Source organism: Schistocerca serialis, chromosome 7, assembly GCF_023864345.2.
Source record: "Schistocerca serialis cubense isolate TAMUIC-IGC-003099 chromosome 7, iqSchSeri2.2, whole genome shotgun sequence".
NCBI lineage: Eukaryota > Metazoa > Arthropoda > Insecta > Orthoptera > Acrididae > Schistocerca > Schistocerca serialis.
In genome coordinates this window covers 261,892,641-261,920,595 of record NC_064644.1, presented here as the reverse complement: position 1 = coordinate 261,920,595, position 27,955 = coordinate 261,892,641, and positions in this window count along the sequence as shown.

Below are 27,955 nucleotides of genomic sequence, written 5' to 3'. Positions count from 1 at the left end.
GTTTCCCCTCTAGTGTCATCTTCGCCTGTTTTCCATCTGGCATACGGGCTACATGGCCCACTCATTGTATTCTTTTGCTCTTTATCTTCTGTAGGATAGTTGGTTGTCGCATCAGAAGGTAGATTTCCTCATTTTTCCTCCTCCTCCATTCTCCGTTATCTAAAACTGGTCCACATATCTTCCTCATTACTCTTCTTTCAAATATTAATAGTTTTTCCCTTTCTCGCTTAGTCATGCTCCATGTTACTGAACCGTACATTACAGAGTACCCTGCCTTAAAGTATTGTTTGTGAGGAATGCTTTACGAACAATAACCCTCCGGAAATTGACTAGCTTGCCCAGAGTCCCGACCTAAACTCCAATAGAACATTTCGGGATACTACAAAGGATTTGACATGGTGGACAGTTGCAACTGAGTAACATATTCGTAAAGTACTTTGCGAAGACCTTTTGAACGTCGGCTAAGCTCCAGTTCCCAGCGTCCAGCAGCACTACCTTCTCTTGTTGCGGATCTCGAGAAAGAATGGCCTCCCATTCCTCGACATACATTCAGGCATCTCATTGAAAGCGTCCTCAACATAGTTCAAGCCTCTATAAAGCCGAAGAGTGGACACACCCCTTATTAAAGTCCATAAATCTGTGTCCGAACACTTTTTATCACATAGTGTATTGTTACACTCACAAATAGTTGTATATGAATGATTCCATCCGTGAGTCATTTATCCTGTAAGCAAAGGGCGCAACGCTCATACCTCTCGTGAAACGCAGCACAGGTCACCCAGCCTGTCTGGTGTTTGTCTCGATTTCGTCATCAAAATTTTTCTTGCAGTTTTCAATTATAGTTCATGGTGGCCTACGTGTCAAGTGACACGTGAACTGCGGACCATCTGCCCGCTACGCACTCTTGTGTGTTGCCAAGGGACCGTGGTAAGCAACCACGTGTTGATTGCTGGCCGCCGCCACAAAGCGTTGGCTGGTAGCCACAACCCGTCTCTGGCATCGGCTCCCAGTTAACTCGTACGCGTTTTCTTCCTAGCTCTAATTCATCTACATGCATACTCTGTAAGACACCGTATGGTGCATGACGGAGAGTACCTTGTACAACTTCTAGTCATTTCCTTTCCTCTTGTAAGGTGGACATGTCAGTTTGATTTTTGTAAGTTACCGACGTGCAAGTCACAGAGCGAGCAAGCTATGTTACTGTTGCACGATCTTTGGTCTTTTTGTGGCACAGTCTTTGCCACTGCGCAGTCTGATACATTCTTAGATGAAGTGTGGTAGGTGATGGACATATTCAGTACTGCTTTGTTGACTTGCGATTGTATGTGTTCGATGAAGAAAGATTTATTGTAAAGGACAACGAGGATGAATATGACGTATATATTGGTAGGTGAAAAGAACAAAAATTCGAATAATGTTATTATTTTTTGAAGAGAAGACGTTTAAGGTAAGACTGCAGCACTGTGCAGCTAGTCAGAATGATAGTCAGCTAGTCAACTCGCTCAGAGCTGAGGAAGAGACCAACCTATTTTATTTCCCCGAGGCATCCATTTAGATAACAACTGATTAAACCGTTTAACTTTTATACAAATTCTCTGTTAACATTGTATCCATTTTAAATCTTTGTTCAGTTTCTCAAGAATAATACTGTGCAGACCAGTGTTACGTGTGGAGATCAAGTGAAATTTTACTCTATCTCTTTGAACACATACTTCATTCTAAAATATTTGCCTCGAAGTATCATTTCGTAGGAAACACTTCCCGCCCCACTGTTTAAAGAATGTTTATCATTATGCATTACCACATTGCACCACATGGTATGCAACAGTCTGAATATTGTTCGAAAATTTTATTTGAAAATAGAAATCTTGCTTAGTCGCCGGCTGCTTGCTGTTTGCTGTTGTGTTTTCGAGAGATCTGCAATAAATTTGCTAAGGCGTGAGGTAAGTGGAAATTTTGATTAAGGCCAGCTAATTGTTTTACTTTACTTGTGCTTTTAATATAAAGACAAGTTGCATTCAGACCAGTTATAGCTCAATTCAAATTAGATCCTGTTTAGTCAAAGGTTAGCATACGAGTTTAAGTTGGGTTGGGTTGTTTGGAGGAGGAGACCAAACAGCGAGATCATCGGTCTAATCGGATTAGGGAAGGATGGGGAAGGAAGTCGGCCGTGCCCTGTCAGAGGAACCATGCCGGCATTTTCGTGGAGCGATTTAGCGAAATCACGCGGGATTGAACCGTCGTCCTCCCGAATGCGAGTCCAGTGTGCTAACCACTGTGCCACCTTGCTCGTTCGAGTTTAGGTTGCATAACAGTTTGTAGTTTTGGTAATACGTAGACTTCTCATAGGGCGGGAGGTAAATTCGGCTAAATTTCATACTTACACATTTAGTTGGGAGGTTACACTCTTCCACTCGCAGATACAGTGAGGGAGAAACGACTGTCTCTATGTCCCCGTACCAGCCCTAATTTCTCTTCCCTTGTCTTCGTGGTCCTTAATGCGAAAAGTACATTGGCGGCAGCAGAATCATTCAGCAGTCAGCGTCAAATGCCGGTTCTCTATATTTTTTCAGAAGTGCTCCGCGAAATGAACGTCACCTTTACTCCATGCATTCCCTTTTGAATCACGAAACATCTCCGTAATACTTGCCTGTGGATCGAATCTACCGGTAACAAATCTAGCAGCCCATCTCTGAATTGCTTCGATGTCTTCCCTCAATTCACCCTGGTGGGGATCCCAGACAGTCGACCAATATTCAAAAATTAGAGTTCTTTACGGGCTCTCCTTTACACATGAACCACATTTTCATAAAATTCTCCCTATAAATCGAAGTTCCACAGTGACTTACTTACATTTTTAACGCATCATCTCTTATACCCGCCATGACTGGCTGGAGCCTTACAAACCAACCTGGCAGCGCCAAAATGTACTCCGAACAAGGAAAAAACTTCCCTTCTGATCATATACAGGTCTATATCTTATGATTTCACTCGCCCTCCCCCCCCCCCCCCCTTAAAGATGACAACCCCTACACGTTTCGAAGGCTCACACCTTCATTTTCAGGTGGAGAATTCTTAATTTACATAGTTATTGTTGGTGAAGGGTACTTTTCAGAGTAGCAGACCAAGGATAGTAACGGTTATGTTGCGTCTTTTGCTAATGATCACAATTGTTTATTTAGAAAAGGCACTTTTGAGGTTAAAAAGCATGCATTTCTGATAGTGAATTGTACTTAAAGTGGCGATAGAGTCGTAAAAAGTCTGCATTCTGCTGCCTGTGTATGTATTCTCCACTGAACATTATGTTAACACTGTCACTTCAAAGATGTACATGTTGTAGATATGCTTGCTTACATTGGATACAAAGGCAAAAGGCTAAATGTTTCTACGCGAATATGTTTGTTTTCTTTTTAAAAAACATATGAACGGGCTGTATCAGTGAGAAAACGTGTTTATGTAGAAATCATTTAATCTTTTATGTTTGTATCCAGTGTAACCAAGCACACCTGTAACATTTACAACATCTTTGAAGTGACCGTGTAAACATTATGTGCAATGGATAGGACATACAGCAGGCAGCAGTGTGTAGACTTTTTACGACTCTACCGCCCCTGTAAGTACAATTCATTGTCGGAAGTGTCTGCTCCAAATACACAATTTTTTTTATTAGGAAACTGCGAAAAGTAATCTACACTACACTTGGTCTGCTACTGTGATAAGACGTCCGCACTCTTCACCAGCACCAGCTGTGTAAATAAACAGTTCTCTATCTGAAGAATATGGTGTGAAACGTTGAAACGCCTAGTCGCAAAATAAACAAATGACTTGCGCAGAAAACTGTTTTATTTGTGTTTATCAACAGGCGCAGCGTTCATAATGGCGCCTTCTTTGATGCATCTGTACAACGCATAACTTGGATTGCAACTGCAATGACAGATATCTATTGTTGCCCATGTGGCTTCAGTGCGCAGCGACGTTCACTAGTGGCGGTACTCTGTTCAGACGGCGCAATATATAATGTATTTTCTCGTAACTTACCGCGCTAATTTATAGACTGCTGACGGCACGCGCCGACCTTCGTGAGGTGGACGTGCAGACATCTGCTAGCGCCATCTCGGAAACTCCATTAACCACTGACAAATGCCCGAAGGTCATTTGGCTCGGCGCTCGGCGGCTATTGTAGTCGTCTACCTTGAGGTTGAATGTGCTGCGTGAATACTGCCCCACAATCGCCGTCCTTGGAATTTCGCTGCTCGCTACGCGTATAAAGACAAGCAGAACGCAGTCCTCCGAATAGCCTCTCTCTTTCTCTCTTTTTTTTTTATCAGATGATCATCAACTCATGGGTATGAGATACCAATAGGAGCAAGATTTCAGAGGTCACATCTGGCTATTAGCCAAAGCTCAGTGTTTTTTTGCTACATAATGATGTGTTTACCACAGAGAGCTGTCTCCTGTCAGTGGGTAGAACAAACAGTGCTGATTCTTTTATTTCCCATATGATCACATACAGGTTGTTTCAGAAGGAATGTCACATAATTTGTGAGATGATTCCACATGTGAAAATAAAAAGAAAAAGTCCTATGAACAAGCGTCCAATTTTCGGTCGTTACGGCCCTGCAGCGGGTTGAAGGTGAAACAGAATAATGATGGGACAGATGACTGATCCATCCTACCCATCTCAATGCACTTGTCAATGGGTTGGAAGGCATGTTGTGTTGCACATAGAACATCATCTTGGCGGGCTTTAATGCGGGCAACAGCGTCGGTGATGCGAGCGACAAGTTCTTCACGTGTATCCGCCTTCATAGCGCACACATTCCCCAGTAACAAACCCCATAAACGAAAGTGTAATGGTGTAAGATCGGGTGATAATGGCAGGCCAGTTAATGGGTCCACCACGGCCAATCCACTGTTGAGGAAATGTGTTACCAATACTGGGGTATATTTGTTTGGTATAGTGAATCAGTGATGCATCATGTTGCAGATACATTTGCCGTCGTCCTCTAATGTTACGTCTTCCAGGAAGACATGTCCGAAAGAACAGATACCATCGGTGACCATGCAGCTCTCTTAGAATGAAATGATAATTGAATCCAGACCCTAAGCTGTCGACAGGCGTTGATATACATCAACGGGGACACTTGAAAATGTGTGCCCCGACCGGGACTAGAACCCAGGATCTCCTGCTTACATGGCTGACACTCTATCTATCTGAGCCACTGAGGGCACAGAGGATAGTGCGACTGCAGGGATTTATGCCTTGCACGCTCCCCGTGAGACCCACATTCCCAACTTAATGTCCACACACTACATTCGTAGAGCCCCTGCCCATTACACTCATTACTCGCGGCAGACAATCTTACCGAGTCCCGTAAGTGTTCGGGCAATGTGTCTGCATCCAGCACAGAAGAAGAAGGTCAATGGCCGGTTAGATTTAACTATATGGTTTGTCCGAAAGAACAGGTACAATATTCGTATAGTTAAGGCTAACCGACCATTGACATTCTTCTTCTATGCTGGATGCAGATACATTGTCCGAACACTTACGGGACTCGGTAAGATTGTCTGCCGCGAGTAGAGTGTAATGGGCAGGGACTCTACGAATGTAGTGTGCGGACATTAAGTTGGGAATGTGGGTCTCACGGGGAGCGTGCAAGGCATAAATCCCTGCAGTCGCACTATCCTCTGTGCCCTCGGTGGCTCAGATAGATAGAGTGTCAGCCATGTAAGCAGGAGATCCTGGGTTCGAGTCCCGGTCGGGGCACACATTTTCAACTGTCCCCGTTGATGTATATCAACGCCTGTCGACAGTTTAGGGTCTGGATTTAATTATCATTTCATTCACTGAGCCAGTGCACGATTGCACTCTGGGTACCTTTGCAGCTGTTGTCTCAGTGTGACATCACAGTGCTGCCATTTGTTGGAGAACTCCACAGCTCTTATGCGATGGTTCAGTCATCTGTCCCATCATCATCCTGTCCACTACAGCGCCTACACGGCATTTTGTTACGTAATATTCACACTTGTCTTCATATTCATTCATGGATATCTGTAGTCTTCAACGTGCCCCAGTTCCGTAACCATCGAAACTCAGACGAATGTTCAGAGGACTTTCTCACGTTATTTCTCGTGTAGAATCACCTCGCAAATTATGTGATATTCCTTCTGAAGCAACGTGTGTGATTAGTTCTTCAATCTTTCACAACTCCTGTCTGAAGAGAGCTACTTCAACAAGCGGGTGAACTGAAGGAGCGAACGAGCGAACTTATGTAATTTTCTTTCTTTATAGTCGGAGCTTCGAAAACAGCACGGTCGTAATGTATCAGCTTTGATAGCAAGAAACACAGTATTTAAACGGTTGCTCTTTAGTCACCTTTCGTGGACCTCTCTGCATGGAAGCAATAAGAGAAAAGTATGGTGGATATTTTGACAGACAGCTGGAGTATACGAAGTTAGGTGCAAGTGTGATGAAGTACACATAAGGGAGGCAGCTCGTGCAGTTAAAGAATAGATGAAAGAGCACAAACGACATGTACATCTTGAGCAATGCGGCACATCAGCCGTAGATGAGCACAGTGAAAAATGCAGTCAGAACATAGATTGCAACAAACAGTCAGAGAGACAATAGATGTTACTAAATGTGCGAACAGTGTCAGTCTTAAAGATGGCTTTACGCTGCCCCTAGCTAAGCTTGCTGTGGTATCAAGTATCAGTACCAGCCCCACATAATTGCAAGTTTCCGTCAGATGCCGACAGGGGTCGTGTGAGATCCGTTGGACCCAATGGTACACACCCGCTGAGCCACGCCTCCACTGGCTCCGTACCACGAGCGCCCCGTGCCGCTGCAATATACAATGAAATTTTAATTAAATGAAACCCTACGCTATTGACAGACGTTGATATACATCAACGGGGACAGTAGAAAATGTGTGCTCCGACCGGGACTCGAACCCGGGATCTCCTGCTTACATGGCAGACACTCTGTCGAACTGAGCCACCGAGGGCACAGACGATAGCTCGGCTACAGACACTTGCACGCTCCCCGTGAGACCCCTATTCCCAACTTAATGCCCACACACTACATTCGTAGTGCCCTGCCCACTACACTCATTACTCGTGGCAGAAAATCTTACCGAGTCCCGTAAGAGTTCTGCCTCGGGCATGGATGTGTGTGATGTCCTTAGGTTAGTTAGGCTTAAGTAGTTCTAAGTTCTAGGGGACTGATGACCACAGATGTTAAGTCCCATAGTGCTCAGAGCCATTTGAACCGTAAGAGTTCGGTCAATGCGTCTGCATCCAGCACAGACGAAGAAGGTCAATAGCCAGTTAGCCGTAACTATATGACGATGGTATTTGTTCTTTCGGACATGTCCGAAAGAACAGATACCATCTTCATGGCCATCCGCTGGGGCCGAGTGGTTTTAAGAGCTTCAGTCCGGAACCGCGCTGCTGCTACGGTCGTAGGTTCGAAGCCTGCCTTGGGCATGGATGTGTGTGATGTCCTTAGGTTAGTTAGGGTTAAGTAGTTCTAAGTCTAGGGGACTGATGGCCTAAGATGTTAAGTCCCATAGTGCTCAGAGCCATTTGAACATTCTGAACCGTCTTCGTGCAATACAGGATGGTCGGCGGCAGCCACACGGCCCACTCACGCTGCAAGCCCATTCGTCGAGGCCCACGAAAAAGACAGGCCGCGGCGCACGAAGGTAGGCCAGAGCTCTCTCGCTCAGCTCAGCAGACAAGATGCAGTTCTAAACCTGTTAACTCGTAGGTGGATGTTTACGTACTAACGAGGATTGCATCTTCTACTGGAATCTCCTATCATGAAATCTTACTGAGTAACAGTACTTCAACGAAATTTAAGATGAACACTCGATGTAAATGGTATAACGGCTTTTTTATACCATTTAGCCTCTTCTGCTTAACAATTCTCATTTCATACAAGAAGTGGTGCCTTACGTAACTGCTAATCATGTTGGCATGATTTTAATTTTATTGTGCCCCAGTACAGCGGTAACAAATTATAAGTAGACCTATGGACTTCCGATCATTGCAGGACTAATAACAGTAACACTCCATAATAGCGGATTCCAGTAGAAGACGCAGGTCTCGTTTGTACGTACACAACTAGTTACGAGTTAACAGGTGTAGTTTGCTGAGTTGAGCGACAGGCCTATCTTCGTGACGTACGCGCCGCGGCCTGTCTTTCTCCAGTGCCTCGCCGCTTCGCTATATGACGCTACGCAGACGCTGCTTAGTCGCGGCTCTGTCACCATCCTTTATGCTTAGATCAGAGAACCTCTTCCTTGTTGACACTGAGAGCCAGACACTATTTCTTGCTGCATTATTTGTAATGAGTCTTTGTATCGTTGGGAAATTAAGGCTGTTTACTGTGTTTAAGTTGCTGCTGATAATTTCTGCTCCCGTCCGGCTTTCCTACGACGGCAATTGCTGCATCACTCAGCAGCCCACTTCTCCTTACTGTTGTGTACACAGTGGTACACAACAGGTGCCGGCTGGCAGTGCTAGAGTACGCCACTGTCGTACACAAACTTGCACGTAAACATAAACAATGCGTCACTCACGCGTCGGCCTGTAGCCAGCAGCGCCCCGGCCAGGGCGCCCTCCACTTAGGGAAACGTCATTGCGAACCGATCGTGAACGTTGGCACAGTGTGCAGGCCACAAAAATGTGTTCAGCATTATGAATTGCGAAATAGGAGAAACGGAAAGAGGCAGATACAAATGCAGCCGAATGTTCTGCCACAGATGTTGTTACAAGGCGCTTGTTTGTCGAACAAAAAGATGGTTCAAATGGCTCTGAGCACTATGGGACTTAAGTTCCCAGGTAATCAGTCGCCTAGAACATAGAACTACTTAAACCTAACTAACCTCAGGACATCACACACATCCATGCCCGAGGCAACGATTCGAACCTGCGACTGTAGCGGTCGCGCGGTTCCAGACTGAAGCGCCTAGAACCGCTTGGCCACTCCGGCCGGTTGTTGAACATTACAACTCAGGGCTGTCCTACAAACAACAAAAAATGATAAAATAAATGTGGCTAAATAATAAACTGTTTTAAGATTCCAGCCTATGTCTCAAAATTTCTGGACATTGATATGGGATTACAATGAACTTTACTGGCTACTTACTGTCGCAGGCATTTCAAAACCACATTGGGTGCCGATTTTCTTCATCATTTCCGCCTTCTAGTTCACATTACAAAGTAACTCACAATTATGAACCGCTTGAAACAATAATTTACTGTACAGCCGTTGTTTACATTTTTGTACATCCCCAGAACAATATTAAGTGAAACAGTGGCTTACCACATATTAATGACCACCATCATATTCCCGGGCCGTAGATAATTAGGGGCCCGCCGGGGTGGCCGAGCGGTTCTAGGCGCTACAGTCTGGAACTGCGCGACCGCTACAGTCGCAGGCTCGAATCCTGCCTGGGGCGTGGATGTATGTGATGTCCTTAGGTTAGTTAGGTTTAAGTAGTTCTAAGTTCTAGGGGACTGATGACCTCAGAAGTTAAGTCCCATAGTGCTCAGAGCCATTTGAGCCATAATTAGGGACGTCTGTTGATCATCGATATTTACAAAAAATTGATGTTTGGTGTTTAATAATCCATATCGTAAAATCAATAATGAAGTCTTTGAAACATTGTACAATGATGTTACAGACAAAAGATCGAACTTCGATGTTACAAACTCTGTGAGTTTATGTTTTCGTTATTTAAACAAAACACCAGTGCAACACTGTTTCGACTGTCTAACGTAGCCATGGGGTAGGGGGGAAGCGGGAAGCAATATTTTTAAATGAACCAAGGCGGAAACATTCACTTTTGTTATATCTAAGCCTGGGCTAAAGGATTTCATTGTTCATTCAGTGCATGCTTTCATGGCTTCAAGTAGAGAGTGCCGTTTTTTTTTTTTTAATTCTTAAGAATGATACTTCGAATTATGTAAGTACATTTTTTGTCTAAGATATGTAAGACTATATTTGGTCCACGTTAATATAAGTGCTATTTTCGTTTGTTGGTTTGAAATATACTAATTACGAATAAATCGTGTTGTATGTTTACCGGGGATCTAGAAACGACGGAGAGGCTCCGTCCCCGCCGCAGCCGCAATGGTCCACAACCCCACGACGACTACCGCAGTCCACTTCACCCCTCCGCCGTCCCACACCGAACCCAGGGTTATTGTGCGGTTCGGTCTCCGGTGGACCCCCCAGGGAACGTCTCACACCAGACGAGTCTAACCCCTATGTATGCGTGGTAGAGTAACGGTGGTGTACGCGTACGTGGAGAACTTGTTTGCGCAGCAATCGCCGACATAGTGTAGCTGAGACGGAATGAGGGGAACCAGCCTGCATTTGCCGAGGCAGATGGAAAACCGCCTAAAAACCATCCACAGACTGGCCGGCTCACCGGATCTCGACACAAGTCTGCCGGGCGGATTCGTGCTGGGGCCAGGTGCTCCTTCCCGCTCCGAAAAGCCGTGCATTAGACCGATCGGCTAACCTGGCGGGCACGAATAATGCATACTTACAAACATATTTCATTTTCACGCGCTCTATGTCAGAATTAAAGATGATTACCAAATGATTCGGCAGTGTAGGAAAGTCGTATTCACTGACGAGTGATACAGCGATTGTTCTTACTTTATTTTGTATTTTTCAGGATGTACGGTGTTACGAAATGTATTACAGAAATGGAGGAGGACTCTTTGTTACGTTAAATGTGGTTTGAGCAGTAAGAATCAATTTATTCTTCCTGGATCATTACTAGAAACACCAACAGACAATAAAAAAAAAGCATTACAATATGTAGAAAAAACAATTTCAGGATGTGTAGTGTTAATTATTGCTGTATTTATTGATTAATGCTTGTAATATTAGAGTATTTGTATGCTGCTTCTTACACCGTTCATCATTAAATATCTACGGTTTGCAGACAATTATCGTCGACCATCGACATTGAGACGTCGGGGATGAAATCGGCGCCGACGATTTACCAACATCGCACATACCTATGTAGGAGATTTCCGTGTGAGCCAGAATATCATTACGAGCGTGGTACACACAGTATGGTGCTTCGGACGTATACTGCGGATATAGAGAGGATGCAATTAGAGCGAAGACCAGGGCAAGCACGAAAACGGAGGGGGCTAAAGGCGTTATGAATGCTTTAGGAGCGAGCGGGCAGGTGAAGCGAATGCCAGGGCCCGCGCTGCGTTAATTTAAGAGCCCACCACGGACGGCCTCGCAGCGCCAGACAGCGCGGGGCCGCGTGACGTCAGCAGCCAGGGCCGAACCAGCGCATGCGCCGTGGTTCCCGCTGGCTGCTTCGAAGCGAGCTGGAATTGCGAGGAGGAAACGATTCTGCACACGCGCAGAGCAGCTGCCGACAGAAATACAGCGGGGGGAGTCCCGTGGCGTCATGTCTCCTGCATCCAAAAATAGGCGCCATATTACTCACTGCCTGCAAGCTCCCTAAACTTCAGAAGATTATCAAGCAGGAGACGCAGAGTTCTTCCTCATTGTGGCGAAGTTTTATTTTTGTTACGCTTCGCCGCGCGGAATTAGTCTAGGGCGCTGCAGTCATGGACTGTGCGGCTGGTCCAGGCGGAGGTTCGAGTCCTCCCTCGGGCATGGGTGTGTGTGTTTGTCCGTAGGATAATTTAGGTAAAGTAGTGTGTAAGCTTGCCCCCCACCCCCTCGTGGACAATGGACCTTGCCGTTGGTGGGGAGGCTTGCGTGCCTCAACGATACAGATAGCCGTACCGTAGGTGCAACCACAACGGAAGGGTATCTGTTGAGAGGCCAGACAAACGTGTGGTTCCTGAAGAGGGGCAGCAGTCTTTTCAGTAGTTGCAGGGGCAACAGTCTGGATGATTGACTGATCTGGCCTTGTAACACTAACCAAAATGGCCTTGCTGTTCTGGTACTGCGAACGGCTGAAAACAAGGGGAAACTACAGCCGGAATTTTTCCCGAGGGCATGCAGCTTTACTGTATGATTAATGGTTCAAATGGCTCTGAGCACTATGGGACTCAACTGCTGAGGTCATAAGTCCCCTAGAACTTAGAACTACTTAAACCTAACTAACCTAAGGACAACACACACATCCATGCCCGAGGCAGGATTCGAACCTGCGACCGTAGCGGTCGCGCGGTTCCAGACTGTAGCGCCAGAACCGCTCGGCCACCAGCGGCCGGCTACTGTATGATTAAATCATGATGGCGTCCCCTTGGCTAAAATATTCCGGAGGTAAAATAGCCCCCATGCGGATCTCCGGTCGGGGACTACTCAGGAGGACGTCGTTATCAGGAGAAAGAAAACTGGCGTTCTACGGATCGGAGCGTGGAATGTCAGATCACGTAATCGGACAGGTAAGTTAGAAAATTTAAAAAGGGAAATGGATAGGTTAAAGTTGGATATAGTGGAAATTAGTGAAGTTCGGTGGCAGGAGGAACAAGACTTTTCGTCAGGTGAATACAGGGTTATAAATACAAAATCAAATAAAGGTAATGCAGGAGTAGGTTTAATAATGAGTAAAAAATAGGAGTACAGGTAAGCTACTGCAAACAGCATAGTGAACGCATTATTGTGGCCAAGATAGACACGAAGCCCACGCCTTCTACACTAGTGCAAGTTTATATGCCAACTAGCTCTGAAGATGACGAAGAAATTGATGAAATGTATGATAAGATAAAAGAAATTATTCAGGTAGTGAAGAGAGACGAAAATTTAATAGTCATTGGTGACTGGAATTCAAGAGTAGGAAAGGGAGAGAAGGAAACATAGTAGGTGAATATGGATTGGGGCTAAGAAATGAAAGAGGAAGCCGCCTGGTAGAATTTTGCGCAGAGCATAACTTAATCATAGCTAACACTTGGTTTAAGAATCATGAAAGAAGGTTGTATACATGAAAGAACCCTGTATATACTAAAAGGTATCAGACAGATTATATAATGGTAAGACAGAGATTTAGGAACCAGGTTTTAAATTGTAAGACATTTCTAGGGGCAGAAGTGGACTCTGAAGACAATCCATTGGTTATGAACTGTAGATTAAAACTGAAGAAACTGCAAGAACGTGACAATTTAAGGAGATGGTAGTTAACATCGAGTATAGATTTAAGTGTCAGGAAGTCGTTTCTGAATGTATTTGTATGGAGTGTTGCCGTGTATGGAAGTGAAACGTCGACGATAAATAGTTTAGACAAGAAGAGAATAGAAGCTTTCGAAATGTGGTGCTATAGAAGAATGCTGAAGATTAGATGGGTAGATCACATAACTAATGAGGAGGTATTGAACAGAATTGGAGAGAAGAGAAATTTGTGGCACGACTTGAGTAGAGGAAGGGATCGGTTGGCTGGGTATATTCTGAGGCATCAAGGGATCACCAATTCAGTATTGGAGGGCAGCGTGGAGGGTAAAAATCGTAGAGGGAGACCAAGAGATGAATACACTAAGCAGATTCAGAAGGATGTAGGTTGCAGTAGGTACTGGGAGATGAAGAAGCTTGCACAGGATAGAGTAGCATGGAGAGCTGCATCAATCCAATCTCAGGACTGAAGACCACAATAACAAATGTAAGTAGGCTGTTTATGTTTTATAATTGGCAACGTTACGTAGCGCCCTGTTTCAAAATCACTGGCTGTGCTGTGTGCAGTCTGTGGCTAGTTTGCATTGTTGTCTGCCATTGTAGTGTTGGGCAGCTGGATGCGAACAGCGCGTAGCGTTGCGCAGTTGGAGGTGAGCCGCCAGCAGTGGTCGATGTGGGGAGAGAAATGGCGGAGTTTTGAAATTTGTAGGACTGGATGTCATGAACTGCTATATATATTATGACTATTAAGGTAAATACATTGTTCGTTCTCTATTAAAATCTTTCATTTGCTAACTATGCCTATCAGTAGTTAGTGCCTTCCGTAGTTTGAATCTTTTATTTATCTGGCAGTAGTGGCGCTCGCTGTATTGCAGTAATTCGAGTAACAAAGATTTTTGTGAGGTAAGTGATTTGTGAAACGTATAGGTTAATGTTAGTCAGGGCCATTCTTTTGTAGGGATTTTTGAAAGTCAGATTGCGTTGCGCCAAAAAAATATTGTGTGTCAGTAATTTTTCAAAGGGGACATTTCGTATGTCGACCCTTTAACCGAGGATACCTCACTGGAATCTTCTCATTTTTTCTTGTAGTTTGTGTAATTAGTGTAGCTTTTGTTTATTGCTAGTGCGTAATTGTAGAGAGAATTTCCTTTGTAGCTGTAGTTTTTCACTCTTGTACAGTTAAATAGTTGTGGCATGGATGTAGATTTGCAACAAGTATTTCGCAGCTGCGCTTGCAATTAACGAGATGTCATTTTCAATGCTATGTTAATGTGTTTTCTTATTTTGCTCTTCAAATTGTGCTTTTCTGTGTTGTCGTGTGAAATATTGTGACAATAATGTCGTGTGAAAAACGTAGTACTAGGCTCCAAAGTAAACTGAGAAATGACGTGAAGACGAAGAAGTGTGTTAGCGCCACCGTGTAATGAATTAACTAATGTTCAACACAGTAATTTGGTAATTGCGCATAGGGAAATGGAGCGGGCGGCAAACAATGGTGTAGACAATGAAACAATTAGTGAACAGGGAAGCATTATCGATCGATCGGTCGGCAACAGCCCGCCTCAGGTATCGGGAATGACAGGACACAATTTTGCAACTACTGCAGATTCAGGTTTTGGATCCTCACCGTTTTCTCAAATGAGTCAAGACACATTTTCTGCTTGTCAAAATGTGATAGTTTCTGGTGCAACTTCACTGCCGAAAACACTGAGGAACATGTTTCAGACACCAGTGCATTGTTAGTACAGTTAATGCAACAAATGGGACAAAGGCTACAAAAGTTAGACGCAATGGAACAAAATCTTCAAAAGTTAGACACAACAGAACAAAATCTTCAAAAGTTAGACACCACACTTGAACAAACACGTGAAGATTTAACTACTGAGTTACATAAAATCGAATCGAAATGTCAAAAAGTCTGTAATGACGTAAAAACACAAATTTGTGAGCATTTCCAACCTATTTTTTCGCGTCATGAAAATGCATTACAGAATCACGAAGCAGCCAGAAAGGAACTACAAACTATAGTGCATGAAAATCACGACACCTTGCAAGCTAAAATTGACTCAGTTGCATCTACCGATTCGGTTACGCAACTTGCAAAAACTCAGGAAAACCTGAAGGACACAGTAGATACTCTGAAAATTGGTTCAGAAAGACACATGGAGGAAATTAGTTCATTATCAGAGAAAGTAGTTGAACTTTCAGATCAGCTAAATAATTTATCTACAAAGGTAGATGATAATGTGAATGACACAAAACCGGTAGTCTTTAATGACACAGAAGAGTGTGAACAAATTAGGAAATTCAAACAAAATCAGAATCAAATTAATACGCAACACCAAAGAGAAATCCGCTAAGTACAAGATCAGTTGACACAGGTAATACAGGAATTACATAATTTAGAGACCACTCGCGCTTCAATACGGGAAGAGGGACATAGAAATACGGAACAGTCACAAAATAATAACTCAGGGCACTTCGGAAATTATGAAAGAAATTGGCAAGGTACACCGAATTTTGAGATGGAACTGCCGAAACGACGTAACAATGACCGACATGCGACTCGCCGACATGATGATTTTGACTATAAGCTGTTCATTACTACACATAAATTCAAAACATTTCTGACAACGACATTCATCCACAAGCATGGCTTCATCAATTCTCTCGTTGTTTTCCTCCCAACTGGTCATTGGAGCACAGGTTAGAATTTACGTGTGGCTACTTGGAGAATGAACCAGCTGTAAGAATGCGATCAATCATTCACGATTGCCACAGTGAAGGAGAATTTTATCATGCCTTCCTCTTGGTGTACTGGTCTCAAGCTACACAAGACCGAGTAAAACATAGCATCATAATGATGAAACATTTCGAACAATCTGAATTTTCCAGTCTTGTGAAATATTTTGAAGACATGTTGCACAAGAATCAGTACCAGTCAAACCCCTACAGCCCCCAGAACTCATCCGCATTTGCTTAACCAAATTGCCTGAACATTTACGACATATTATTTTGGCAGGACGTTGCAAAGACGACATTGAAGCTTTCCAGGGACTCTTACAAGAATTAGAAATTGACACTGACAATCGCGGAACGCGAAAACAGGAACACAACAATTACAGGTCACATCCATCGCAATTCCGCGATGAAAGAAATAATAACTGGACACGACAAGGCTATTCTCACAACACAAATCGTGACCAAAACAGACACCACCCGTATGACAACCGTTGGCAGAGTAGTAATAATTACAGGAAAAGATCACCTCTCTGTGGTAGTGACTATCACAGAGACAATCAGAGAAACAGACAATATGGAAACCGAAATAATTATTATCAAGGGAGACAGAATAATTTTAGACGCAATGGTCCAGCACGTAGTTACGATTCAGGGAGAAACTCTCCAGTACATAACCGACAAGAAAGAAACTACAGGAACTACCGACATGACGACAGACGATATAATCGTAACGACAGACTTGAATTGCATCAGAACTGGCGAGATTCAAACAGGGCAGGGCACTCTCGACAAGGAGAATTTGTAGAAGTTAGGTCCCAATAACGACGTGCGCCAACAAAGACACAGACAATTACTCGCACCGCAGGCAGCCACGTGCCCCGGCTGGCTCAGAGAAAAATAACATAGACGCTAACCTTGAGAAAAATTCCAGTACTCTTTACCGACGTATACCACATGATAATTGCGATGACGTTGAAACTCTGCGTACTAGAAAGGGTAAAGGATTGCACCACATTCCACATATAAAACCGTTTGTTGAAAGATAATCTGCTTTTTAACTTTGTCTTTGCCATAAAACTTTTCACTTCACATTTCTAGTATGCTTTGTCAGACTTAAGAAACTGTTACCATTCAACAATGTTTGAAGTTAAATATCCAGTCAAGAACCTGGGCAACTTATTTAGACAGTAATTACGAATGCATTGTTATAGTGAACAGACGACACAGTGTTGTACATTCTTGCAACAAGTTGCACGATTATGTAACGACTATCAGGCTTACATACTTAGAACTTATACTGCTAATGAGATTTTAATGCAACATTTTGGTTTACTAAAAAAGATACTCTTTATTTGAAGTACATTCGGTGAGATTAAAGATTACTTAGCATTTGGTTTCTTTGATAGCTACACGATTATATCACGACGCTATTAATATGTGACACAATTTACATTGTTGCTTATGCAGTGAATCTGTTTTATATCTGCACAGTTTTTCTGTATTATTCTGGAAAGTAAAACATGTTTTAGTAGTAACTTTTGTGGTATAGCTACAATGAGACAGCCTTTTTCGTAGCACAACAATACGTCACATTATAGTACTTTCTTGATCACGGTAAGGTATGTAATAACTACGATATATATATATACGCAAAGCATTTCACTTTCCTTTATGAAGAGGTACGTACATTGACTTCAGCAGAATTTTGCTTACAGAGGACAATAACGACGACACTTCCACAGAATTATCTTACAGCAAGACGCACATTTAGCGCTACAGGACACGCATTTGAGTGATTAATTTTGTACTTAAACCATTAATTTTTCAAGATTTTTGCATTACAAAGAAAGTTTTCCGTGATACATTTCATTCCATTGCTGTAATCTGTAACACCTGAGGGTATCATTACATTAATCCTCAGGGGGGTACACGCTTACTTTGTGTACCATGTGTTTGGCAAGCACAAGGAGCCCTAGCTAATATGGTATTCTCTTATACAACTTTACACATCGGTACCATATTTCTCTAACACAGAATTACATAGCTATCTGATTATTTAACAGAGAAACAAACATTTTTTTTTACTACGTCAGTGACAGATATTTACCCAATTACACAGTTGGATAACTTCACACTCATGAAATTGTATTTTGTCTGTACTGTGTGAACCCTTCATATTTTTCGGAACCATTGTGATACTATGAGAGCTCTAAATGATGTATTTGGTATGGGATCATGGTTTTAAAGTACGTTTGAGGTAGATGACACTATTGAAATGAGCAGAGAATTTTTTTTAGGTTTTGAAGTTATTGGAGGAAGCTATGACGATTTTGAGAATTGACTGAGATGTTATAATATTATTACGACAACGATGTGTATTATGATGTTGAGGTATGTCTATGATCAATAAGATGATGATACTGTATATGAGGAGTTTGATTATGCTACGTATTTCTTATGATGAAATATTGAAGAAGTGTCGACGAATATGTATATGTATAATAAGGTAAGAAATAATGAGTAGTGGTTAGGGACTCTGCTTTGCAGAAAAGGATGTTGGAAACCAAGAATCGTATTTTAAAATTATGAAATGCATGTAAATGCGTGAATGTATTACAATGGCGACAAAAATTTTTTTGGGCACTGTTATACCAATAGGATTTTGTTTCTATAGGTTTGTAACGCAAATTCTTGACCTGTGAAATTTTTTATATGAGACTGCCACTGTAGCAGAAACTGCTGTCGTAAATATTTCAGTAAGAAAGGTAAGTGACCTTGACGTAATGCGTTTTGGGCGCCCAGCTGAGAGGTAGTCGTCTGACAAAAGAAAGCCATTAGGTGGAGAAAAAAGAAGAGGCCATTGTCCTCGCTATCGACATTCCTTTGTAGAAAGCATCGCAAATACGACACGCTCATTACTTGGAAAGATACTTACATCTGCACACCTGATTATGACAAGCGTCTTTCCACGAGAATTGAGAGAATTTCTACTAACTTATGAAATGCCACATGACTATTGAATGATATTTTTATGCTTTGTACATAGTTGATTATTTCATTTGATATCTGTTTTCCAGCTGTGTTGCAGCATTGGTTTTATAAAATAAAATTAAATGCATTTGCTAATGTGAAAACTTTCTGTCAACAGATCTATTAAATAATAATTTTATTATCCACATTCTTCGAAAAAGGAGCACTTGGAAAGGAAAGAACAATAAGAAGGGATTAATAAGAGTAACTCTATACATAATTTTGTTTTCAAGTACTTGGCAATTTCTTTTGTAGAATAAATTGCGATGCATCACTCTAGTATTAAGATGTGACATAGGTATTAAACATGGCCACTTTAGTGTACTATTTTTTCTGCTTGAGCTTTGCCATTTTTAGATATAAGTTATTGCATTTGCTGCTGCTGTTTGCCAGGCATAGTGCTACTAAATTTCACTTTGTATTACTCTGTTAAGCTAGTTTTACTACTGATTTATTTTTTCTTGTTGCTGCACATTGGCTCATATTAGTTGTAATGTTGCATTTGCTTGGTAATTTAGATTTACTGTAGCTTGCTTTGACAATTTCCATTTTTTTCATTGCTGTTTGTATTAATTGTTTTGTGCTGCTACATTGCCTCGTCCCTTAGTTTAGCATCTGAGCTCAGTAGATTTAAGTTAGCTTAAGATGGGGTAGGCCATATAAGAGAACAAGTTGTGATGAATTGGAAGAAATACATTGAGAAGCTATAAGAAAATGGTTTGGCCAAAAAAGTATTTTGAACGAGGATATGAACCAAAAATTAGGGTTTGGGGACAACAGGTTTAGGTAGGATTTTCTTGGAAATAGATGATGAGGTAAGGTGATGGAAAATAAATAATGAGGTAAGAAATGTGTGAACATATAAATACAGAAAGCATGCTTGGATAGAATTTTTTTGGTGGAAACAAATGTTGAAATAAGAGGAAAGATATATGGAATGAAGTTTTGGGGTGGACTGCAGTACCAAATGTCACACTGAAAACAAACCCTGTCCTGTATTTTTGTGTTATTACACTATGTGAATTTGTGTTTTTCCTGTCTTAATGTGTTTAGCTAATAAGAGTTATGTTGTAGAATTTTTCTGATAGTATGTTATTTTCGTTGTAAAGATGTTTAGACATTTATTCTGTTCTGTTTTAATGCTCAAGTGTGAAGTTGATGTTTCGAAAGTTAGTCTGATCTTTTATGTATGTACTCATGTCATAATTCCTGTAACACTGATGTATATGTTATTTCGATTCTTTTGTAAAGCCTGTACTACAAATGTTATCTGTATTGTTATGTTCTTTAATGATGTATTTTGTACCTTTGTAATTGTATTCTTATGTTATAAAATTGTAATTGACACCAGTTCGTCATATTATTAACTTGTAAGTTCCATTTCACTGCACACGTTTCTGTTGGTCATAGTATATGGACAATATGTGAGAAGTAGGGACTGTTAGTGTTTGCACATGTGTTAATAATTCAGCAAGGGACTGGATAACAGCATTGCTGGTTCTAAAGACAATTCCAAAAATTTTGTGAGTGCACAAGTGGTGGTTATGGACTTGCTATATTATCCACAAGACTCTTCAATGGTGATTGTGCACCTGCACAGTCACAACAGATGGCTGCTGGCCATCTCTACAAGGACTACAGTGGGTCTGCATCTTTTATGACCCACCAATACCATTATTTCTACAAGGACTGCAGTGGGTCTGCACCTCTGGTGGCCCACCAATGCCATTATTTCTACAAGGACTGCAGTGGGTCTGCACCTCTGGTGGCCCACCAATACCACAATCTCTACCAGGACTACAGTGGGTCTGCACCTCTGGTGGCCCACCAATACCGTAATCTCTACCAGGACTACAGTGGGTCTACTCTGTGATGACCTGTTTACCAATACTCTTCAAAACTTCGAATGACTCTGCTGTGGGTTTGCTCTGTTGTGACCCATTACTTGTCTGCATGTCGAGAGTCAGCACTGTCTTTCCGTTGGAAAGACAACACTACTTCTTCAAGACTGCATGGAAATCCACTACTTCCATGTGCATTTTCTTTTACTGCTCAGACTTTGAGAAAAACACTGCGATTTTACTGTGATGAATGATCAGGACTATCTTTATGATGGACTGTGAGAAAATTTTAGCTTTAGACCAACATTGTATCAATAAGTGTGTGCATTTGATATCTTTGTTATTGTAATTATGAAAAATTTTATCAAATCATTATTGGCCAATGCCCAAAACAATTTGTAAAATTTTTTATGGGGAGCATGGGGGCAATGTAAGTAGGCTGTTTATGTTTTATTATTGGCAACGTTACGTAGCGCTCTGTTTCAAAATCACTGGCTGTGCTGTGTGCAGTCTGTGGCTAGTTTGCATTGTTGTCTGCCATTGTAGTGTTGGGCAGCTGGATGCGAACAGCGCGTAGCGTTGCGCAGTTGGAGGTGAGCCGCCAGCAGTGGTGGATTTGGGGGAGAGAAATGGCGGAATTTTGAAATTTGTAAGACTGGATGTCATGAACTGCTATATACACTCCTGGAAATGGAAAAAAGAACACATTGACACCGGTGTGTCAGACCCACCATACTTGCTCCGGACAGTGCGAGAGGGCTGTACAAGCAATGTCACACGCACGGCACAGCGGACACACCAGGAACCGCGGTGTTGGCCGTCGAATGGCGCTAGCTGCGCAGCATTTGTGCACCGCCGCCGTCAGTGTCAGCCAGTTTGCCGTGGCATACGGAGCTCCATCGCAGTCTTTAACACTGGTAGCATGCCGCGACAGCGTGGACGTGAACCGTATGTGCAGTTGACGGACTTTGAGCGAGGGCGTATAGTGGGCATGCGGGAGGCCGGGTGGACGTACCGCCGAATTGCTCAACACGTGGGGCGTGAGGTCTCCACAGTACATCGATGTTGTCGCCAGTGGTCGGCGGAAGGTGCACGTGCCCGTCGACCTGGGACCGGACCGCAGCGACGCACGGATGCACGCCAAGACCGTAGGATCCTACGCAGTGCCGTAGGGGACCACACCGCCACTTCCCAGCAAATTAGGGACACTGTTGCTCCTGGGGTATGGGCGAGGACCATTCGCAACCGTCTCCATGAAGCTGGGCTACGGTCCCGCACACCGTTAGGCCGTCTTCCGCTCATGCCCCAACATCGTGCAGCCCGCCTCCAGTGGTGTCGCGACAGGCGTGAATGGAGGGACGAATGGAGACGTGTCGTCTTCAGCGATGAGAGTCGCTTCTGCCTTGGTGCCAATGATGGTCGTATGCGTGTTTGGCGCCGTGCAGGTGAGCGCCACAATCAGGACTGCATACAACCGAGCCACACAGGGCCAACACCCGGCATCATGGTGTGGGGAGCGATCTCCTACACTGGCCGTACACCACTGGTGATCGTCGAGGGGACACTGAATAGTGCACGGTACATCCAAACCGTCATCGAACCCATCGTTCTACCATTCCAAGACCGGCAAGGGAACTTGCTGTTCTAACAGGACAATGCACGTCCGCATGTATCCCGTGCCACCCAATGTGCTCTAGAAGGTGTAAGTCAACTACCCTGGCCAGCAAGATCTCCGGATCTGTCCCCATTGAGCATGTTTGGGACTGGATGAAGCGTCGTCTCACGCGGTCTGCACGTCCAGCACGAACGCTGGTCCAACTGAGGCGCCAGGTGGAAATGGCATGGCAAGCCGTTCCACAGGACTACATCCAGCATGTCTACGATCGTCTCCATGGGAGAATAGCAGCCTGCATTGCTGCGAAAGGTGGATATACACTGTACTAGTGCCGACATTGTGCATGCTCTGTTGCCTGTGTCTATGTGCCTGTGGTTCTGTCAGTGTGATCATGTGATGTATCTGACCCCAGGAATGTGTCAATAAAGTTTCCCCTTCCTGGGACAATGAATTCACGGTGTTTTTATTTCAATTTCCAGGAGTGTATATTATGACTTTTGATGACTATTAAGGTAAATACATTGTTTGTTCTCTATTAAAATCTTTCATTTGCTAACTATGCCTATCAGTAGTTAGTGCCTTCCGTAGTTTGAATCTTTTATTTAGCTGGCAGTAGTGGCTTACTGTATTGCAGTAATTCGAGTAACGAAGATTTCTGTGAGGTAAGTGATTTGTGAAACGTATAGGTTAATGTTAGTCAGGGCCATTCTTTTGTAGGGATTTTTGAAAGTCAGATTGCGTTGCGTCAAAAAAATATTGTGTGTCAGTAATTTTTCAAAGGGGACGTTTCACAAACCGTTTATGATATACGAGGAATGTTGTGAATGTTAAGTCCCAGAAGATTTCACACGCATTTGAACATTTTGTTACTCTTCACTTGCCGCTGATTACGTGTAAATTCACCCTTATTTTTTTATTGACCATGTGCGTTTTTTGTTAGCATGATTCCAAAGTTATGAAATTACGTATTCTCACCATTAGTCAACCTAATATTTCGGTTAAGATGACATTTGCATCACGTTTTAGACCGAATTTGATGGACAGTCATAAAGTTTTAATTATCATCTGGGAAAAATAAACTTGATCGTTAATGTAAGTAGGCTGTTTATGTTTTATTATTGGCAACGTTACGTAGCGCTCTGTTTGAAAATCACTGGCTGTGCTGTGTGCAGTCTGTGGCTAGTTTGCATTGTTGTCTGCCATTGTAGTGTTGGGCAGCTGGATGCGAACAGCGCGTAGCGTTGCGCAGTTCAATCGTACAAGCATCCCGCCCGCCATCCTCCCCCTTCGCCCAGCCATGAAAATCTCGAATTTGGTTTTTTGACAGCTTGTGATAAAACGTACAGAGAGAAAACATTTTTTACGAAATACTGTTTTGAAATTCACGTTTTTAAAACACAATTTCTTATAATGAAAGCAATAAAACCTCAAGGTTTAACATAAACACAGGTGCTATCCTGTCTGTCGCCGGAGGCATGTCACTTTGCTTCGTATTTCTGCTCGATTACATAACAGCACAAGCCGCCAGTCTTTGTCACTATGACGTTATGTTTTCAATTGCTGCCAGCTGCAAAGTTCAAAGAGTTGCACTGTAGCTACTCTGTGAACGTGTGTCATGAGGATGAAGCTTTTCCTAGCCCATCGGGGTCACGTTCAGTTCCGACTTTCCGCAGAGTTAGGGAAAAAAAGCACAATGTGACATGAGACACGGAGTTAAATGTTTAGTAAATGCCTAAAATGTTATTTGCCTTCTGTTCATCGAGTAACTGCGAAGAATCACGTGTAATATGAAACTACTGTTACTCAAATTTGCAGATAATTAAGCTAGTGAAATCAGATTTTTCAGTCACTTTTCTTCTATGAACATTTTTCACGTACAACCCACATAGCCCGTTTTCACTCACTGTAGAATACGACCAGTTTTACTCTTCCTAGAGCACTGAAGGTTTGCTGAATTGTGCATGTATTACTAAGCAAAGTGAGAACAATTGATACAGACTTTTTCACGGCAGAAAAAGTACTCTGTATGTTTATTAACAATATCAGTGATTGATATACTTATAAGTATTTTTCCTCTCATAGAACAAAAGTCATACCGCACTGTTGCTGCAGATAACAAGTTGTGAATATCATAATTTTTTGACTTAGCTCGGTGAAGCTGTAAATTATCTAGTACATATGCTACAGTATACTAAATTTCTTGAGAGAAAAGTAGTGGTTCAAAATTGGTTCAAATGGCTCTGAGCACTATGGGACTTAACATCTGAGGTCATCAGTCCCCTAGAACTTAGAACTACTTAAACCTAACTAACCTAAGGACATCACACACATCCCTGCCTGAGGCAGGATTCGAACCTGCGACCGTAGCGGTCGCGCGGTTCCAGACTGTAGCGCCTAAAACCGCTCGGCCACAGCGGCCGGCGAAATAGTGGTGCTCATTCAGATATCAGATACATGTAGCAAACTGCAGAGTGATCCTAGTCAGTACTGTAATTTGAGAAATCCTGTGAAACACGACTTACAGTATTGGTAGCTATCTACACAGTCTTCGTCTCCCGAAACCAAATCGAGAATATCGGAAGATGTTATATGAATGCATGGTGTCTGTTCTTTCGCATATGCAGAGTGCGAAGCTGTGATACATGTCATGTAAATCGAAGATGTAGGGAGAAAGAAACAGAACTGCATCCGGACTTTATGGAAAGTAAGAAATGAGGAGTGAAAATTCGGGCTAGATCGAGATTCGGACGTGTGATCTCATGCTTAATAGGCAGTTACGTTGACCATTACGCCACCTGAACAAAGGGTTCATTGTACTTGCACAGGCTCCCTCGATACGCCCCTCAGCCAATCCACATTTCCACCCAGCGCCACCTATTCCCAATCACCGTCTATTTCCCCCTTTCCCCCTACTTTGAGATTCCCGCAAAACGTCGAATGTGACTGTGCATTTGAAACGAAGGTGGTGGATTCTTAGTCCATCGATTTCTTTTTCTTGTATTGTAATTCAGTGCCCCATATGGGGTGGGCTGGCAGCAGCATATGCCCTGCTCTTCAGCTGAAAGACAGTAATTATACAAAAGAAGACATTTAAAATAATAGAAAGGAGAAAATATGGTGTACATAGATATAAAAAGGGGGAACAATACGGAAGAGAACAGACAAAAAGGGATGGGACTGTAAAATGGAGATTAAATCTGTAAAAAAGTAGCACACACAAAAAACCACACACTGGGACAATTAAAAGAACACAAGGTGAAGCATGACCGGATCATAAAAGTACCAACAGATGGTGTAGCACATAAGAATCATTGACTGTAACACTATGTACAAGGCCAGCACAGAATTAAAATCACAGCTCTTGATGCACGGGAGAACAGCACCACACACAACACTGATGGAGCACACTGATTACGATGAATAATCTGAGAGGATCTGCCAGGGTCATGAAGACAAGGGTGAAGGAAAGAAGGGAGGGCACCCTGAAGAGGGATGGGGAGGGCAGGACTAGGGAGGGAAACAGTCAAGGAGGGAGGCAGGGACTCAAGGAGGTAGGAGGGAAAACCACTCTCGGAGAAGGAGGGGAGAGGAAAAGGGGGGCCTCGGGAGGGTGTGAGAGACAAGGCCAGGTTATAATTGGAAGGAAGGGTAGATGTCACGGCGAAGTTCAACATCCAGGAGGGGGAGGTGCTGGAAATTGCCTCGATGAAGGAGATGGAGGGTGTGGAGGTGGAGAGACGGAGGGATACAGTGATAGAGGTGCGGCAATGGGCGGGGGGGGGGGGGGGGAAGAGGAACGAGAAAACCAGGGGGTGGGGGGGATCAATCCTGCGGACAGTGTAAACGATGCGGAGATGTTGGAGGAAAAGGAGGAGGCGGGGAAAGGGGATGAAGTCATACAGGAGTTGTATGGGGGAAGGAAGGCGGATACGGAAGGCAAGATGGAGCTTGTGGCGTTTGAAGGTTTGGAGGGCCTTATAAAAGTGGAGGGGGGGGGCGGAGATCCAAGCAACGCCGGCACAACAGAGCATAGGATGGATGAGGGATTTGTAGGTGTGGAGGATGGTGGAAGGATGCAATCGCCATGTCCAGCCAGACAGGAGTTTCAGGAGGTGGAGGTGGGAATGGGCTTTTTGCTGGATTGTCAGGAGATGAAGTGTCCAAGTGAGGTGACAGTCAAGGGTGAGGGCAACGTATCTCAGGGTGGTGGTGAGCTGGATGGGACGACCATAAATGGTGAGTTAGAAATAGTGTAGACAGAAGGAGCAGGTGGTGCAGGCTATGATGATTGCCTATGTTTTGGAGGGGTTGGTTACACCAAGTGGTGAACTGGTCAGGGTGGGTTTGGAGGATGCGTTGGGGCCGTTGAAGGGTAGGATAGAGACCCAGGAAGGCGATGTGATCGGGATATTTGAGGAGCATAGCCTAATAAGGCGAATCATTTATATGAATGCGTGGCGTCTGTTGTCTCTGACGTGTCAGAAACGATAGAGACCACACAATTACACGACACATTCATGTAACTGATTCGCCTTCATGGGCTATGAATCTGTTACCTTCAGTACGAATGCACAGTCATGTTAGATCTCCTGTAGGAATCTCAAAGTAGTGAGCTAGGGGGATATAGACTGGGACTGTAGATAGGTGGCGCTGGGTGGGAATATGAATTGGTCGATAGGTGTACCAAAACAGTCCACGAAACTATAACAAACAATGTGTCTGCATGGCAGAGTGGTTACTGCAATTGCCTAGTAAGTAGGAGAATCTAGGTTCGAATCCCACTCGGTCACACGTTTTAACTAGTCGCTATTGATTCCACATGAAGTCCTGAAATGAGACTGATATTATTAATTTCTTCCCTTTGCTGACTTTTCTTCCTCTCCCCCCTCCATCTTGAAATCACATAATCGGAAGATTGGTATCCAAGTGAATGTTTTTATGGAAGAGAAAAGACTGCTGGAGAAGCCTCATGATAAAGTGAAGTTGAAGGCTCTGCCGTCTTCCCGTGGCGGAGGTATACATCCTTCTCCTCTACGTTCGAATTATTTAGAAATGGGTTCCGCTGCATCTTGTGGCGAATTGTATACAGTTTAAAAGATCAGGTGACTTGCTGACTCTCGTGAGGCCACGCCAGCCCTGAAAAATATGAGTGATCATTGTTTCTGGCTTTAGCCTACTAAAGCCCACGGTATTAGCCTCATTTCGAGTTTGGATTTCTGGATCTGGCGGTAATGTTCCCTTGTTGTTACATAAACATAATGCACTAAACTAACTCAACAAGAAACAAGATTTTGTGAAAGTGCATTATGTGGATGCTCATGTTCAAACACTCCTTCCGTTACTTTTCCTCATTGTCGCACATGACACGAGACATCGCCATGACATTGGAACGCTGAGGTTGCTGACAGTCACAAATAAAAGGCGATATGTACCGATCACAATTTTGGAACAAAGCTCAACTTATCTTGGTTATACAGTAGATCTCTGAGGTTGCTAGCAGTCGTAAAGAAAAGACAGTCGATAGTGATAAGCAATGATCACAACTTCGGGCAGCAAATTATAGTTACAATTTAACACAAATGTACTATTTTAAATCTCCAGTGA